Genomic DNA, 16771 nt, shown 5'->3' on the forward strand with positions numbered 1-16771 from the left:
TTAACGAAGAAATAATCATGTAAATCAAAGCATAGAACATTGGCATGTATCAAATAACATGGACAAGTGCAGAATACGAACAAAGTGTCAAAAATTGGGGGTTTTAGCATAGGCTAGTTAGAGTTAAGGAAGAACTCAACAAAATCAATCAAAACACATAGACGCAGGGGACTAAACACTTAAAACTAGAAAGCGTTTTGAAGAAAAGGATTTTCAGAAACCCTAGTTTAGAAAAGAGCGACTAAAATCGAAATAGTTAGTTAAAACAAGGGATTTTTAAAGGAGAATGCTTAATAATACTCGAATCACCTCAGATCTATAAAGATATGAGAAGAATCGAACAGTAGCGAAGTAGGGTTTTCGGAAAATAGTAGAGACGAAGAAAATCGGTTAAAAACTCATGGATTCAAATGAAAAACAAGAGGAAATCCTTTCTTACAAACGAAAATGGCCGGAGACAGGCCAGTGAACGAGTTTCAAACCGGAACAGGTAGACTTTCCTTGAGATCTTCTCAAAGACTCATGAAGTCGAAGAGCCATAGAGTATAGAAAACTGGAGGTAGTCGGAGAAGGCACGAGAACACCATAGGAAGGAGGTTCTCGTCGGTAATGGTGATTAGGGTTAGGGTGAGTTGAGAGAGAATTTGGGAGAGGAGGGATTCAGAGGCGGTGCAAATGAAAGAATGGGGGTAGGGTTTGAGGGATCGTTTGATTAAAAAAGGAAAGGGCTAACATGGACCGTTGATCTGGGAGATCAACAGTCGAGATTAAATAGAGTAGGTGGGTTTCGGGTTTGGGTATGGGTTAATAGGGTGTGGGTCGGATTTTTTAATTGTAAAATTGGGTCGGGAATTGGGGTCCGATTTGTCTATAATTGAAAGCCAATTTGGCTATAATTTAAATAGCTAGTTTTTCCCTATTTAATTTATAAAAAATAGTAGATAATTTCTGAAAAAACAATTCAAAATGCTAAAATAATTTATAATACATAATTAGAAATGTAAAAATACAGGATCCAATTTTATGCATATAAAACATAATTAAATCTTAAAAGGGATAATATTGTAATTATGTACAATTTAGCTTTAAAAATACTAAATGTAATTTTAAAAATATATAAAAATTACATTAGCCATATTTTGGCATAAATATAGAAATCCAATAGATGAATTATCAAAACAATAATTTTGGAAATAATTATTGGGGATTTTATGGATTAAAAAGGGAGAAAATAAATCAATTTAAAACCTTAAAATTATGGAAAAATAATAAAAACATTGGGCATGCTTATAGATGCATATATATGCTATTTTGAAGGTATTTTGCATATTGAAAATATATAGGGAAAAATTTGGTATCAACAACACCGCACAAATAGTGCCTCCAAATCTTTAAGGCATGAACAATAGCAGCTAACTCAAGGTCGTGAACATGATAGTTCTTTTCATGCACCTTCAGTTGTCTGGACGCGTAGGCAATAAACCTACGGTCCTACATCAACATTGCGCCGAGACCAACTCGTGATGCATCACAATAAACAGTATAAGACCCCGAACCTATAGGCAATACCAATACTGGGGCTATAGTCAAAGACGTCTTGAGCTATTGAAAGCTCTCCTCACACTCCTCTGTCCACATGAATAGAGCACCCTTCTGGGTCAGCCTGGTCATAGGTGCTGCAATAGATGAGAATCCCTCAACAAATCGACGGTAATACCCCGCCACACCTAAAAAGCTCCAGATCTCTATAGCTGAAGATGGTCTCGGCCAACTCTGTACTACTCCAACTTCTTGGGTTCGACCTTGATCCCTTCACTCGATACTACGTGACCCAAAAATGCCACTAAATCTAACTAGAACTCACATTTTGAGAACTTTGCATATAATTCTTTTCTCTCAAGGTCTGAAGCACTGTTCTCAGGTTTTGGTCATGATCTTCCCGACTTCGGAGTACACCAGAATGTCGTCAATAAAGACCATGACGAATGAGTCAAGATAGGGCTAAAATACACTCTACATCAAATGCATAAATACTGTTGGGGCGTTGGTCAGCCCAAGTGACATCACAAGGAACTCATAATGACCATACCGAGTCTTGAAAATAGTCTTCGGGATATCTGGCTCCCGAATCTTCAACTGATGATAACCTAAATGCAAGTCAATCTTGGAAAACACTCTAGCACCCTGTAACTGATCAAATAGGTCATCAATACGAGGCAAGGGATACCTTTTCTTCACTGTAACTTTGTTCAATTGGTGATAATCAATGCACATTCGCATAAAACCCTCCTTTTCTTCAAAAATAAGACATGAGCACCCTAAGGTGATACACTAGGCCGAATAAAGCCCTTATTAAGCAATTTTTGTAACTGTTCCTTCAACTCAGGAGGGGCCATACGATATGAAGGAATAGAGATAGGCTAAGTACCCGGAAACAAATCAATACCAAAGTCAATATCTCTATCGGGCGGTATGTTTGGAAGATCAGCTGGAAACACATCAGGAAAGTTCCTCACTACTAGGACTGACTCAACTATAGGGGTATCAATACTGACATCTCTCATATAAGCTAGATACGCGTCACACCCCTTCTCAACCATTTGTTGAGCTTTAAGAAATTGAATAACTCTGTTGGGGGTATAATCTAAGGTACCCCTCCACTTTAATCACGAGAAACCTGGCATAGCTAGCATCACGGTCTTGCCGTGACAATCATGAATAGCATAATGGGGCAAAAACCAGTCCATGCCCAAGATAAACATCAATGTCTACCGTGCTGGGCAATAATAAATAAGCTCTGGTCTTAAAACCACTAAGAGCAATCAAACACGACCGATACACGCGGTCCACAACAAGAGAGTCTCCCGCAAAAGTGGACACATAAATAGGGGAACTCAAAGAATCCCGAGATACGACCAAATGCGGGGCCAAATAAGATGACACATTGGAGTAAGTGGAGTCTGGATCGAATAGAACTGATGCATCTCTATGACAAACAAGAACAATACCTGTAATGACAAATTCGGAAGCAACTGCCTCCGTATGAGCAGGAAGGGCATAGTATCTGGCATGGCCTCCCTCTCTAGGGTGACATATACCTCCCCGACCTCCACCTCGAGCGGCTGAGCAGTTGGAGTAGTAGCTGGTGCTGGAATCATGACCTAAGGACCCGATAGAGCACGATGTGGTTGAGAAGTCTGTGGAGGTGAACCCCTACTAAGCTTAGGGCAATCCCTCACCATATGGCGAGTGTCTCCATACTCAAAATAAGCTCTAGGAGGGCATGGCTGCTATGGCTAGCTCGGGTCAGGTCTGCTGGACTGACCACTAAAAGCACCCCGTGTAGGAGGCACATTAGATACTGGAGGTGCATAATAAGGCTCCTGAGGCCTAGAAGGGGCTGAAACACCACTGGGTGATGGAAAAGTTGAATGAAGGGGGTGACTCACATAACCCCTACCATGTCGAACTACAGCTGGGGCACGAGCACCAGAATAATGGCCAGACTCTCGAGACCTCCTGGCCTCTCTCTCCTCTCTTTCCCGAGCAATAATGCCCTCCACTCTCCTAGATGTACTCATAACATACTGATACAAGATATATATATATATCTAACTCCCTGTCCATGCTAGTCCTAATGCTGGGATAGAGTCCCTCAATAAACTGAAGGACCCTCTCTCGAACTGTAGAAACCAAGGCCGGTGCATGTCTACCCAAGTCACTAAAATGAACTGCATACTCTGAAACAGTCATAGCACTCTGGAGGAACTGCTCAAACTCCACACGCCGTGCATCCCTGAGGCTCTGAGGGACATACTCTCTCAAAAACATGTCCGAGAACTAAGTTCATGTAAGTGAAGCTACCTCAGCCAGACTGTCCAACTCATAAGCAACCCACCACTAATAGGCTGCTCCTCTAAGCTGAAACGCTGTGAAAGAAACCCCACTCGACTCTGTTATGCCCATAGTGCGGAGGATACGGTGGCACTCCTCCAGAAATCCATGAGCGTCGTCTTATGCTAGGCTACTGAATGTAGGAGGGTGGTACTTCTTATACCTATCGAGCCTACGCTACTCCTCTTTAAAAACTGCTGCCCTACCATTGGACTGAACTGGGGCTACAGGTGACACTGGTATAACCTCTAGAATTTGATCAACCTGAGCCCGCTACTCTGGGGTGAGGATGGCGAGGGTCTGTGCTCCTCTCCTGGACTGAGATGTGGCTGGAACAAGAGGAGTCAACCCTGCCTGAGCTAGAGTAACGAACATTCTCAAGAACTGTGCAAGGGTCTCCTGAAGAGTTGGTGTAGCAGTAGTAGGCGTCTCAGGTGCCTGCGCTCCGACTAGAGCTACTGGTGGCTCCTCTGTAGCAGCTCGCTCTGGTGCTCGGGCTGCACCACATGGGCGTCCTCAGCCTCTACCCCGGGCCCGGCCTCTAGCGACTCTAGCAGGGGACGCGAGTGCCTGGTCATCTCTGGCTACACGTGTACTCACCGTCTGTGAGAGAATAGAAGACATAAGTTAAGAATTTCGAAGTCAACAATTTCGCACGACAAGGAATCAAAAGAAGTAAAATTTTCCTAACAGTTCCATAGCCTCCCGAAGATAACTACAGACGTCTCTGTACCGATCCGCGGGACTCTAATAAACTGGCTTGTGACTCACGACACCTATAAACCTAGAGCTCTAATATCAACTTGTCACGACCCAAATTCTCCCTCCCTGAATTTGTCGGGACGACACCTAGTTTCTATGACTAGGTAAGCCTAACATTTGCGGAAATGAAATGAAAGAAATATAAAAGTTTACAACTAGCAGCAACAGATAATTTAAATAAAACATTTGAGATACCGCTCGGCATATACAATAATCAACTCCTAAAGTATACACAACTCTCCCAAGACCCGGAACACCGTAAGTCACAAGCTTTTACGAATTTCTAACTGTTCTATACATCAGTGTCTATATAAATAAGGGAAGAATTAACATAAGGGGATAGAGGGGGACTCTGAGGGCTGTGGACACGGGCAGATGTACCTTGAAGTCTCCTGAAAAGCAGCAACCACACAACTAAACTCGAGGCTGGTAGGAGGTACCTGGATCTGCACACGATAAACATGTACAAGAGAGGCATGAGTATACCACAACGGTACCCAATAAGTGCCAAGCCTAACCTCGGTCGAGAAGTGACGAGGTCAGGTCAGGGCCCTAATGGTATAAATATATAAAGTAAGACAGAACAGAATATCGCAATAAAATAAAGACAGAAATTCAACCGAAAAGAAACTCGGAAAGATAACGGTACAGTACACAGAGATAATAACAGGGGATCTCCAGAGATACCATCTTGTAGTCCCAAACGTAAATTGCAGGGGATCTCCCGGAATACCATTCCATAATCCCAAAGTAAATATGCAAGACATGGGGATTTCCAAGGAATACCGTTCTGTAGTCCCAAAGTAAATATGCAAGGAGATCTCCTGGAATACCGTTCCATAGTCCCAAAAGTAAATATACAATTCAAACAATAAAAACAACAGCTACAACACAAAATCATACAATTTATACTAAGTACAAGTCAAGGAAGAAGCAGGGAATTCACTAAGCATGTTGCACAGAGTTCAGATAAGCAATTAAGACACGTAGACATGTTGTTCTAAACTAAATAGGATAATTACATATGCTAGTGTAGCTCAATTAAAGTGAAACAGGTTATTACTTAATGAAAACGGAGTTTTACAACAAATAGCCCGTATACGCACTCGTCACTTCACGTACGTGGCGCTCACATATCAAAACAGTACCAAATCCGAAGGGGAGTTCCCCCACACAAGATTAGGCAAGTCACTTACCTCGAACCAAGCTCAAATCAATCAGTAACAATGCTCTTTCCACGAATATCCGACTCCAAATGGCCCAAATCTAGCCAAAATCAATTTCATATCATAAGTATATATTCAAGAATAAATCTAGCTAATGAAATCAAAGCTAAAGTAAGAAATTGGAAAATCTCCCTAAATGTCTCCCCAGACTCACGTCTCAGAATAGGATAAAAGTCACAAAATACGAATACTCATTCACTCATGAGTCTAACCATACAAGGATTACTCGAATTCGACCTCAAATCACCTTCCAAAACTCGAAATTTTAGTCTATGAAGTTTGTACCATTTTCTCCCAAATTTCCAACTCAAATACCTAATTAGAAGATGAAAATAGCAATAGATTCATGAAATATAGTCCAATGCGAGTTAGAATCACTTACCCCAACAATGTTCTCGAAGAAACCTCGAAACATCGTCTTACACCGAGCTCTCAAAGTCCCAAAATCGAAATGGGAACCAAACCCTCGAATTTCTCTTTTCTACCCAGTTATTCCGCATCTGCGGACCTGCCACCGCACCTGCGGAATTCTCATCGCAAGTGCAGATTCCACTTAAAACTCAGTGTCCGCTTCTGCTATCAAGGGGTCGCACCTGTGTGTGCGTGCCTGCGGACCCATGTCCACTTTTGCGGTCTTCTTCAGCTCTTGCGGATGGTTGAGCACTTATGTGGGCATCGCAGATGCGGTACCTCCTTCGTACATGCGACCCTAGGAGCCTTCTCTCCTTTCTGCTTCTGTGCTTGCCTCTCCGCACTTGCGACCCCGCACTTGCGGTCTCCCCACTGCATGCACAAAAACACAAGAATTCAGATAGCTTCAGCAATTGCATAAGTCCAAAACTCAATCCGTTAAGCATTCGGAACACACCCGAGACCCCCTGTCACGACCCAAACTTCACTCCGTGAACCGTCATGATGGCACCTAGTCTCTATAACTAGGTAAGCCTAACATTTGCAGAATAATAAAATGATAACATAATTTTAACAACTAACTGTAACAAAACAACATAACTGAATACCATGCCGCTTGGCATGTATAATAACCAATTACTCAGAAATACACAATATGCCCAAAACCCGAAACATCATGAGTTATAAACTACAGAAGAAAATAGTATCTCTATACTCCAGAGTCTAACAAAAGGAAATACAGAAAGTGTTTGGCATGGGAAAGAGTAGAAAGGGACTTTGAGGTCTACGGACGCGGCAGATGTACCTTGAAGTCTCTACAACTGGCTCGCCTCACTGATAATGTGGCCGATAAGCGGTACCTGGATCTGCACACGAAAAACATGTGCAGGGAAGGGCATGAGTACATCACAATGGTACTTAGATAGTGCTAAGCCTAACCTCGGTCGAGTAGTCACGAGATCAGGTCGGGGCCCTTCTAGTATATATATAATAAAATAAGACAGAATGAAATATCGCAGTAAAGAAAAATACTAAAATTTAACAAGAATGAAATCACAGAAAAACAACAGCTTAGTATAATGAGATAACAATAGGGGATCTCCCAGAATGTCGTCCCGTAGTCCCATATGTGAATGTGTATGGAGGATCTACATGAATACTGTTCCGTAGTCCCAAAGTAAATATGTAGAACAGGGGAATCTACCGGAATATCGTTTCGTAGTCCCAAGGTAAACATGCAGAATAGGGGGATCTACCGGAATACCATTCCGTAGTCCAAAAATAAATATGCAGAACAAGGGGATCTATCGGAATACCGTTCCGTAATCCCAAAGTAAATATGCAGAACATGGGGATCTATTGGAATATCGTTCCATAGTCCCAAAGTAAATATGCAGCTCAAGCAACGGAAATAACATTTACAGCAAGAAAACCTACAATTTTGACTAAGTACCAGTCAAGGAAAAAACAGAAATTTCACTAATGCACAGAGTTCAAATAAGCAATTAAGGCAAGTAAATAGGCTATTGTAAGCTAACAAGATGCTACACATGCTGATATAACTCAAATAAAAAGAAGAACAGGTTATTACTTAGTGAAAATCGGGTATTTACAATAACTAGCCCATGTACGTACTCGTCACCTCACGTACACAGTGCTCACATATTAAAACAGTACCAAATCCTAAGGGGAGTTTCCCCCACACAAGGTTAGGCAAGCCACTTACCTCGAACCAAGCTCAATCAATCAGTCACAATGCCTTTCACACGAATATCCGGCTCCGAGTGGCCCAAATCTAGCCAAATCAATTACATAACGTAAATATAGCTACAAGAAACTAATCTAGCTAATGATATCAAAGCTAAAGCAAGAAATTAGAAAAACACCCAAAAAGCCTCCTCGAGCCCACATCTCGAAATTGGGTAAAAGTCACAAAATATGAACACTCATTCACTCACGAGTCCAACCATACCAAAATTAGCCAATTCGGATCACAACTCGACCTTCAAATCCTCAATTTGTGGTTTATGAAGTTTCTACAATTTTTCCGAAATTTCCATCTCAAAGTACTAATTAAATGATCATATTAGTGATATATTCATGTATATTAACCAAATCCGAGTTAGAATCACTTACCCCGATGAATTTCTTGAAAAACCCACGAAAATTCGTCTCAAACCAAGCTCCCAAGGTCCAAAAATGAAATAATAACCTAAGCCTCGGTTATATAGTACATTCTATGAACTCACCATGTGCGGTCCACACAATTCCAAGTGCGGCCGCACATCCCAGCTCTTGCGGTCACACAAAAATTGTGTGGCCGCACTCTCTTGGTGACTGTACTGCCAGGCTTTAGTATTTTGGCCATAACTTTCTCTACAGATGTCCAAATGATGACTTCTTTACCTTTCTAGAAACTAGACACGAAGTTACAACGTTTGCTTTTGAATCATCTCAAAATTCCTTGTATATCAAAAGATATAAGCTTCCAAAGTCGGAACAACAAATCTGAGAGTTCCTGAGTGCGGCCGCACACAAAATTGTGTGGCCGGCGCACTCCTCTGCGGCCTGAAGTGCGGCCGCAACAAAATTGTGCGATCCGCACAATTCCCTTGAGGTCCGCAATTCCCTTTTGCCTCAGCACTCCCAAAATGTGCGGTTCGCACTTCCAAAGACCCCCAGAACAACATTAGAGTGCCAAAAAGCCCGTACTCGCTCAAAACTCACCCGAGCCATTCGGGACCTCAACCAAAGATACCATCAAGTCCTAAAACATCATACGAACATGGTCGAACCCTCTAATCACATCAAATAACAACAAAACATGAATCGAACACCAATTCAAGCTTAATGAACTTGAATCTTCAAACTTCTACAACCGATGCCGAAACCTATCAAATCACGTCCGATTGACCCCAAATTTTGCACACAAGTCATAATCAACATTACGGATCTACTCTAACTTCCAGAACTAGATTCCAACTCGATATCAAAAAGTCCACTTCCGGTCAAAATCTCCAAAATTTTGACTTTCTCCATTCCAAGCCTAAATTAGCTGTAGACCTCCAATTCATAGTCTGGACACGCCCTTAAGTTCAAGATCACCCAACGGAGCTAATGGAACCAACGAAACTCCATTCCGGAGTCGTCTTCACATAGTTCTGACTACGGTCAAAATCTTAAGACTTAAGCTTTCGTTTTGGGACTAAGTGTCCCAAAATACTCCGAAACCAAAAACAAAACCTCCCGGCAAGATACATAAGCCTAAAACGATACGGGGGAAGCAGTCAATAGGGGATCAGGGTTATTACTCTCAAAATGAACAGTCAGGTCGTTATACTTCGGGACCTCAACCAAACATACCAACAAGTCCTAAATCACAATATGAACTCAGTCAAGCCCTCAAACCACATCAAACAACAGCTAAAATCACGAATGATCCTCCAATTCAAACTTAATGAACTTGAAACTTCAATTTCTATAACCGATGCTGAAACCGATCAAACCACATCCAAGTGACCCCAAACTTTGCACACAAGTCATATTCAATATTATGGACCTACTCCAACTTTCGGAATCAGATTTTGACCCAGATATCAAGAGGTCTACCACCGGTCCAAATCTCCAAAAGTTTGACTTTCGTCATTTCAAGCCTAAATAAGCTACAGACCTCCAAAACACAATCTGAACACGTCCCTAAGTCCAAAATCACCCAACAAAGCTAAAGGAATTGATGGAACTCCCTTCTAGAGTCGTCTTTACACAGTTCTGACTACGGTTCAAATCCTAGGACTTAAGCTTTCGTTTAGGGACTAAGTGTCTCAAAGCACTCCAAAAACTAAAACAACCTCCCGGCAAGTCACATACGCTGAAACATATACGAATGAAGCAGAAGATAGGGGATTGGGGTTATAACTCTCAAAATGACCGATCGGATCATTATAGTAGCACTTCTTTTGTAGAAGCTCGAGTCATGCACCAATCTTAACTTGTAACCTGCGCACAATCAAAGAACACCAACCGTAAAAGGGGAAAATAAAATAAAAAGAAAAACTTCCTGTATTAGCACTACAAACTATTTCAGACACTATTACTTGCCAATCCCCGACAACGACGCCAAAATTTGACGAGAGCAAAACACACACTTAGATTATGCTCGCTAATCAAATATAGTATAATATAATATCGTATCTACAGGGATTAGATTTAAATAGTATTCTCATAGTTTCTAAATTTATTACTATCCAGAAGGATCAACAATTGAGATTTATATGATTAATAACTAATATTTAACTAAGAATCTAAAGCTATTGACTAGTGACAAATCGAGACAAGGAATAAGCAAATAAAGTTATCAGTGGGAGAAGATAGGGTTTTGATAGGATATGTGCAAGATAATTGTTCTAGGTCTAACTCTAGATAATTCACTTCTAATGTTCAAATGAGTCTCTCGAATTTATTCAATTATTAGTTCAAACAACAATAACAACATACATAATATTATTCCATATTGTGAGATCTAGGGAGGGTAGTGTGTAAGCAGACCTTACCTCTACCTTGTGAGGATAGAGAGGTTGTTTCCAATAGACCCTCGGCTCAGGAAAGCATAAGCACCACATTAATGAAAATATATACAAGAAGGGACGGTACCAAAAAATCATATAAAATCAGAATAAAAACAACAAGATAGTAAGGCGATCACCAATGAAACAAAACAACAGTAGTCAATTATTAGTTCAAACGTTCAGCAAAAACTCCTCTCTCGATTAAGTCTTAACCTTATGAGATGAACCAAATTAAGCACTATGAAGATATGCAAGAATGCATAATGGATTGGTCTTTAGGAAAACCTCTTTCGATTATTCTCCTAACTAGGTTTAATCAATGATTCAGCTAGCCTCTTTCGATTACTTAGGAGAATCTATGAACTTGACCAACAATATAATGCAAAGATATCATAAGTTATGCCTCTCTCGATTATATGAACTAGTGAATATAGATGCAACAATTAAATTATCCAAAACGATTCAATATATAAAACTAGAGTTATAATCCACAAACAATTATCAATACACCAAATCCATCAAACTCTAAGGTGAAATACTCCATAGACAAGGAAAAATTCATCACAAATATAATTAAAAGTATAGGAAAACATAAATTCAATCCAAACTCGAGTCTTGATTGAGGAAGGAATGATGAATTCCTTATGCTTGTGTTCTTCCAACTTCTCCTTAGCCTCCTTAGGTCGAAAGTATGTCAAAAGTCTTGAAAATAATATTTTTTCATGTATTTATACCAAGTAGGGTCGGGCCGGGACGAAACCACCCTTTCCTAGCCAAAATAGGAAAATAGCTTTGGGAAAAATACACAGGTGCACCGCATGGGGCAACGCGCCACGCGAGGAAACAATGGGACTTATTAAAGAGCTCACAAAATTGACAAGCAACAGGAATTGCACTGTTGCAACGCACCACGCACTGTGGCAGTGTTGTTTCCTTAGAGTCCGACTTCAACCTTTATTTTTGATGTCCAGACTTGGTCCTCGACCCTCAGACACGATGCCGGCTTAATCCTTTGGGCTTTTACTCATACTTCAAAGCTCCAAATAGCTCGAATTAGCTCCATAACATCTACATAATTCGAAATCACTCTTATAAGGCATAAAACACACAATAAGTGCAAAATACTACTAACTAAATCTCAAACACAAGTGAAGTGCAGTGAATTACAATGCAATAAGCGATTAAAATACAGGATTATAGCCTACCATCAGAAAGATCCTCAGTATAATTTATTTCCATGGAAGCACACATGTTGAACTTGAGGTGCCTGCTATTTCCACTATTGATGGTAGAAGGGATACCCACCAGAAAATACTATTGACCGAAGAAAATATGTACAAACTTGAGAGCAAGAGAAGAGAGAGAGAGAGAGAGAGAGAGAGAGAGAGAGAGAGAGAGAGAGAGAGAGACCATATGTTCTGGAGCGTTACTTTTCTTATCTGAAGATAGCGTTACTTCTCCACGTTCATTCCAGATTCAGAGCGGTGCTTCCACATGTTAAAACTGGAACTACACGTGCTATATAAGCAATCGGCTAAATAGCTTTGAAATGATAGAAGAATCCTCAAATTAATTTTTATTTTCATGGAAACACACATGTTGACCTTGAGGTTCCTGTTGTTCCCTCTTATTAGTAAGTTGGAACTACACATGTTAAGCTATATAAGCGATCGTCTAAATAACTTTGAAATGGCAGAAGTATACTCACATTAATTTTTATTTTCATGGAAGCACACATGTTGACCTTGAGGTGCCTGCTATTCTCTCTTATTAGTAAGTAGTAATTTAAAGGGCTTCTTAGTTGGTTTACTTGCTCAGGGAAGTGATTTTGGTCAAACAATAAAATTCCTTGTCATTTGGTCAAATGGTTCAATAATAAACAAAAGATGAGAACAATCTAGTACTTGAAATATGAAGAACCAAAATACATTTTTAAAGGCAAAATGACATATAGTAGCATCCATTGCTTGATTCCTTTTACTTTTGTAGTGAAACATGTAAATTGATGAGCAATAAGATAATATATATATATGGGTATACACATTAAAACTTTCAAAAGAGGTGATTAGCATGCTTTTGGGGATTTTTCTCAGGTATTTTATGATTTTAGATTAAACGGAAAAGGTCCAAATATACCAATTAACTATGCAAATTAGGACATATTCCCGTCGTTATTAGTTTCGCCCAAATATGTTCAAACCGTCCAATAGTTGTGCATCCATGCCCTTATTAGACAGAACCAACATTTTCTTTTTTTTAATTAACTAATATTGAACTCGACCTAAATCTACCGACCCGACCCACCCCTAATTCTAAAAGACCCAAACTTAATCCCCTATTTTGTTCGCCCATTTCCAAAAGACCTAACAGACGTCCCTCGCCCACCCCATTCGCTCTTCCTTCTGTCCTATTCTTCCTAAATCCTAACTAGGGTTTTCCATATCTCCTTCCTTCTGCCTCAATGTCTGTCTAATTAGTGAGTTTTCTGAAAAAAGGCACGGGTCTCCCCTCAAATTTTCTTCTTTCTCCTCTTTCTTTCTCCCCTGAAAAAAAGGTACGACTTTAAATTTTTGGCTGGGTTCTTCTTCTTTCTCCTTTTTCTTTCTTTTATGCTTTAATTTTTCAATCCAACAGGCCGTTTCCATCTTGTTTGATCCATTCACTTTCCTCTCTTACTTCTTTCATTTGTTTTGAAATGTCGAAATGTTCGAGTTCTTCAAATAGTCGTCGAAGGATGTGTGGATGTGGAGTTGCTGCACTCCATCTCACATCGCGGACTGAAATGAATCTCGGAAGACTCTTTTTCAGGTGTCATAAACCTGATTTAAGTTTTCTATTTTTTCCCCAATTAATGCTTATTCCGACAGATTTGAATCAATGATTTTGTCATATTTGTAATCGATTTTTGTTATGATGTTAATATTTTATTTGCAGAAAACTGGATGTGGTTATTGGGAATAGGAAGGCGATGAATTTCTACCAAGAGCTATTATTGTCATCAACAAATTAAAAAGGGAAAAGGGTGCTCTTCTTAAAGAAAGACTTGAAAACAAGGGGGGAAATTATTTCTTATGTTTTTGGGTTTCATTATTGGATTTGTGGTTAGTTTCATGTTTTGAGGGAAGACTTGAAAATATGGTTGTAATTGTTTATGGGTGTAATTGCTTATGGTTGTTTTAGTTGTATAATTTAGATGCATTATATTGTAATGGTTGGATGAAAATAGTTGTAATATGCAATATATGATTTTTAATGTAATGGTTGAAAATATGGTTGTAATTTAAATGCATTGTAATGCTATAGTAGTAATTTCTCAGCAGCATTGCGTGAACTTTCTAGTGTTGTGTAATTGCTCAACAACATTAAGATTAGGGAGTAATATGTGATCCATATAATTGCAAAAGTTTGTAATCTGGTTATGCACATTATCTTGGACTTGCTTCTGTTGATCAGCTAAGGAGGCCTTGTAATGAAATAGTGGAAAAAAGATCATTTGTGAGAATAAATTCTTCTGTTGATCAGCTAAGTGTTAATTCATCTTGAACAAGAGTTATTGGTCCCCTACTAGAAATCGTACAAGTCATTTTGTAGTTTTGTCATCACTTAGGATGATCCACATAAAACATGCATTTCTTTCTACTATTTCGTACATTTGCTAGCTAGCATTATTATTGATGCAACGAATCTTACACTTTATGGACAAACCATATGCCATTGTAGAAATCTGTGACTTTAATCCGACAATTAGAAACATCAAGAAACAGTAATGTCTTTTGTCCCCTCATCTAACTTGGAACTAAGTAGCTAACTACTAATATCAGAACTTAAATAGATGTACTATCTTTGGACTAGTAAATATTGCAAGGATCGATAACAACACTGTTATAGTACCAATACTACTGAATAACCACATGGTTATGGCAGCAACACTGCTGAATAACCACATATTTACATAGCCACACTGGAATATAGTTAAACAAACAGACATTCATATCCACCAAACCAAGATAACATGCATATAAAGTTAAACCAACATAAAATTCACTAAAAATCAATAGTTTTGTGTATAATAGTCATCCATAAACTAAGTTCCTTAAGTTTTTCACACAAATAATTAGTCAACTTATGCTAAATTTCAGCATTTGGTACAGGGACTCCTTCCCCATTTGGCTCCATCTTCATTTTCTTTTTTCTTACTTCAGCTTGGAGCTAGCTAAGTGTAACTGCAGCTTTCCCCTTCCAAGTTGCCTTAGTTGGTGAGTAAGGCAAGTTTGTCGGCATAGACACTCCATCTGCACCCCCAGTAAATTGAATCCTTCTAGTCCCAGTTGGTAGTCTTTCTTTCAACCTTCTTTCCTTAAGTATTGATTGTGACTCAGAGATGATTTGTGGCCTCAACGGTGGATCTTCCTCATCGCCAATATTTGTACCATAGGCTTGTGATTGTTGTGTTGTGACTTGAGAAGAGTAATCAGATTATTGTGTTTGTGCTTCAATTCAGATTCAAAGTCCAACCAATTATCTTCAGTACTAAGAGTCGATATTGTACTATCCTTTTGCTTCTTTTTATTCGATATTGTACCCTCTCCACCATCTTTGTTATGACATCCAAAGAATGAGTTAATAAGAAGTTGTCATACTTTAAATTTCCATTATAAGTTTGTTTTACCTTGAAACAAATCCTAGAATTGTGGTTCTCTCCATCACATTTGTTGCATGTCATCACAGTTCCTTTCCTTGAATAACTCCACTCCCCCTTCCTCTTGCTTGCTTCATCAGGTTCTCTATTTTTCTTTACCTTGGGTTTGCCCACAGTCTTGGAAATTTCAGGTGGATCCATTGCTTGTCTAGGATCAATTTTTCAGAATTTTATACCCCTAACTGGTTGAAACTTGTGCTTGTAAGTCAAGGAATATGCTTCTTTGCTATAGTACCAATGTATTTGTTCCTTAGGATCACCCTTTCAAAAGCAAGAAATAACACTAATTAGATAACTTGGAAAATATGAGCTTAAGTGAGAAAACTAACTTAAAATATTTCATACCCTATCATATATTATAGCTTTGATAGCATGGGGCAAGGGATCCCAGAAAGTTGTCATAATCTACAAGTGCATTTTTTATGTTGAAGATCCACAGTATGTCTATCATCACCTTATATGATTTTGTATCCAAAGTCACCATTAAACTCAACCTTGCAATAATGAGCAATTGTCCTATAGTCATTGTAAAGCATCAAAGCACTTGGACTATAGTCACTATTCCATTTTCTGACAAAATAGATACAGGAAGTCAAAATAAAAGGAGCATAAAATAGAAGGAGAACATTTCATTATAACTAGTCATTACTTGATTTTATCTTTATTGATAGCCAACAGATTCATAACCTTTATTCTAATCTCCCAGAGTATCTTGATAATTGGCATATGTATAACTTCAAGAATCCATGCATTAAACGACTCGGTGAAATTATTGTCTAACATCATGTTTTTTCATTGAGTGTCAAAATATGCTCTACACCAAGACTGTGGAGGATAATGCAGGAGATCTTTTGCAGCAGAAGCATCTTCATCCTCACATAGCTCTCCCATCTTTTTAGTTGATCTTTGAAATCTTCTTCATAAGTGCTCCAAGCACACCACCACAACAACTTCTTCATATGTCCACTTCTCTCCTTCTTCTGCCAATTTACCTCAATATGTCTTACACAATACCTATGATTAGCTTCAGGAAGTATATTCTGCATAGCATCAATTAACCTCTATGATAAAACAGGAACAAAAAATCATAAGCGGTAAAATATATAAGTGTATACAAGAGAACAATAGAAATCAGAGATGAAAGTTGTAGTGTTTCCCTTTTGCATATCTGAGATAAAAGTCACTCTTTGTCCATCATTTAGCTCCAGAGAAAG

Source organism: Nicotiana sylvestris, chromosome 7 (genome assembly GCF_000393655.2).
Source record: "Nicotiana sylvestris chromosome 7, ASM39365v2, whole genome shotgun sequence".
NCBI classification, from domain to species: domain Eukaryota; kingdom Viridiplantae; phylum Streptophyta; class Magnoliopsida; order Solanales; family Solanaceae; genus Nicotiana; species Nicotiana sylvestris.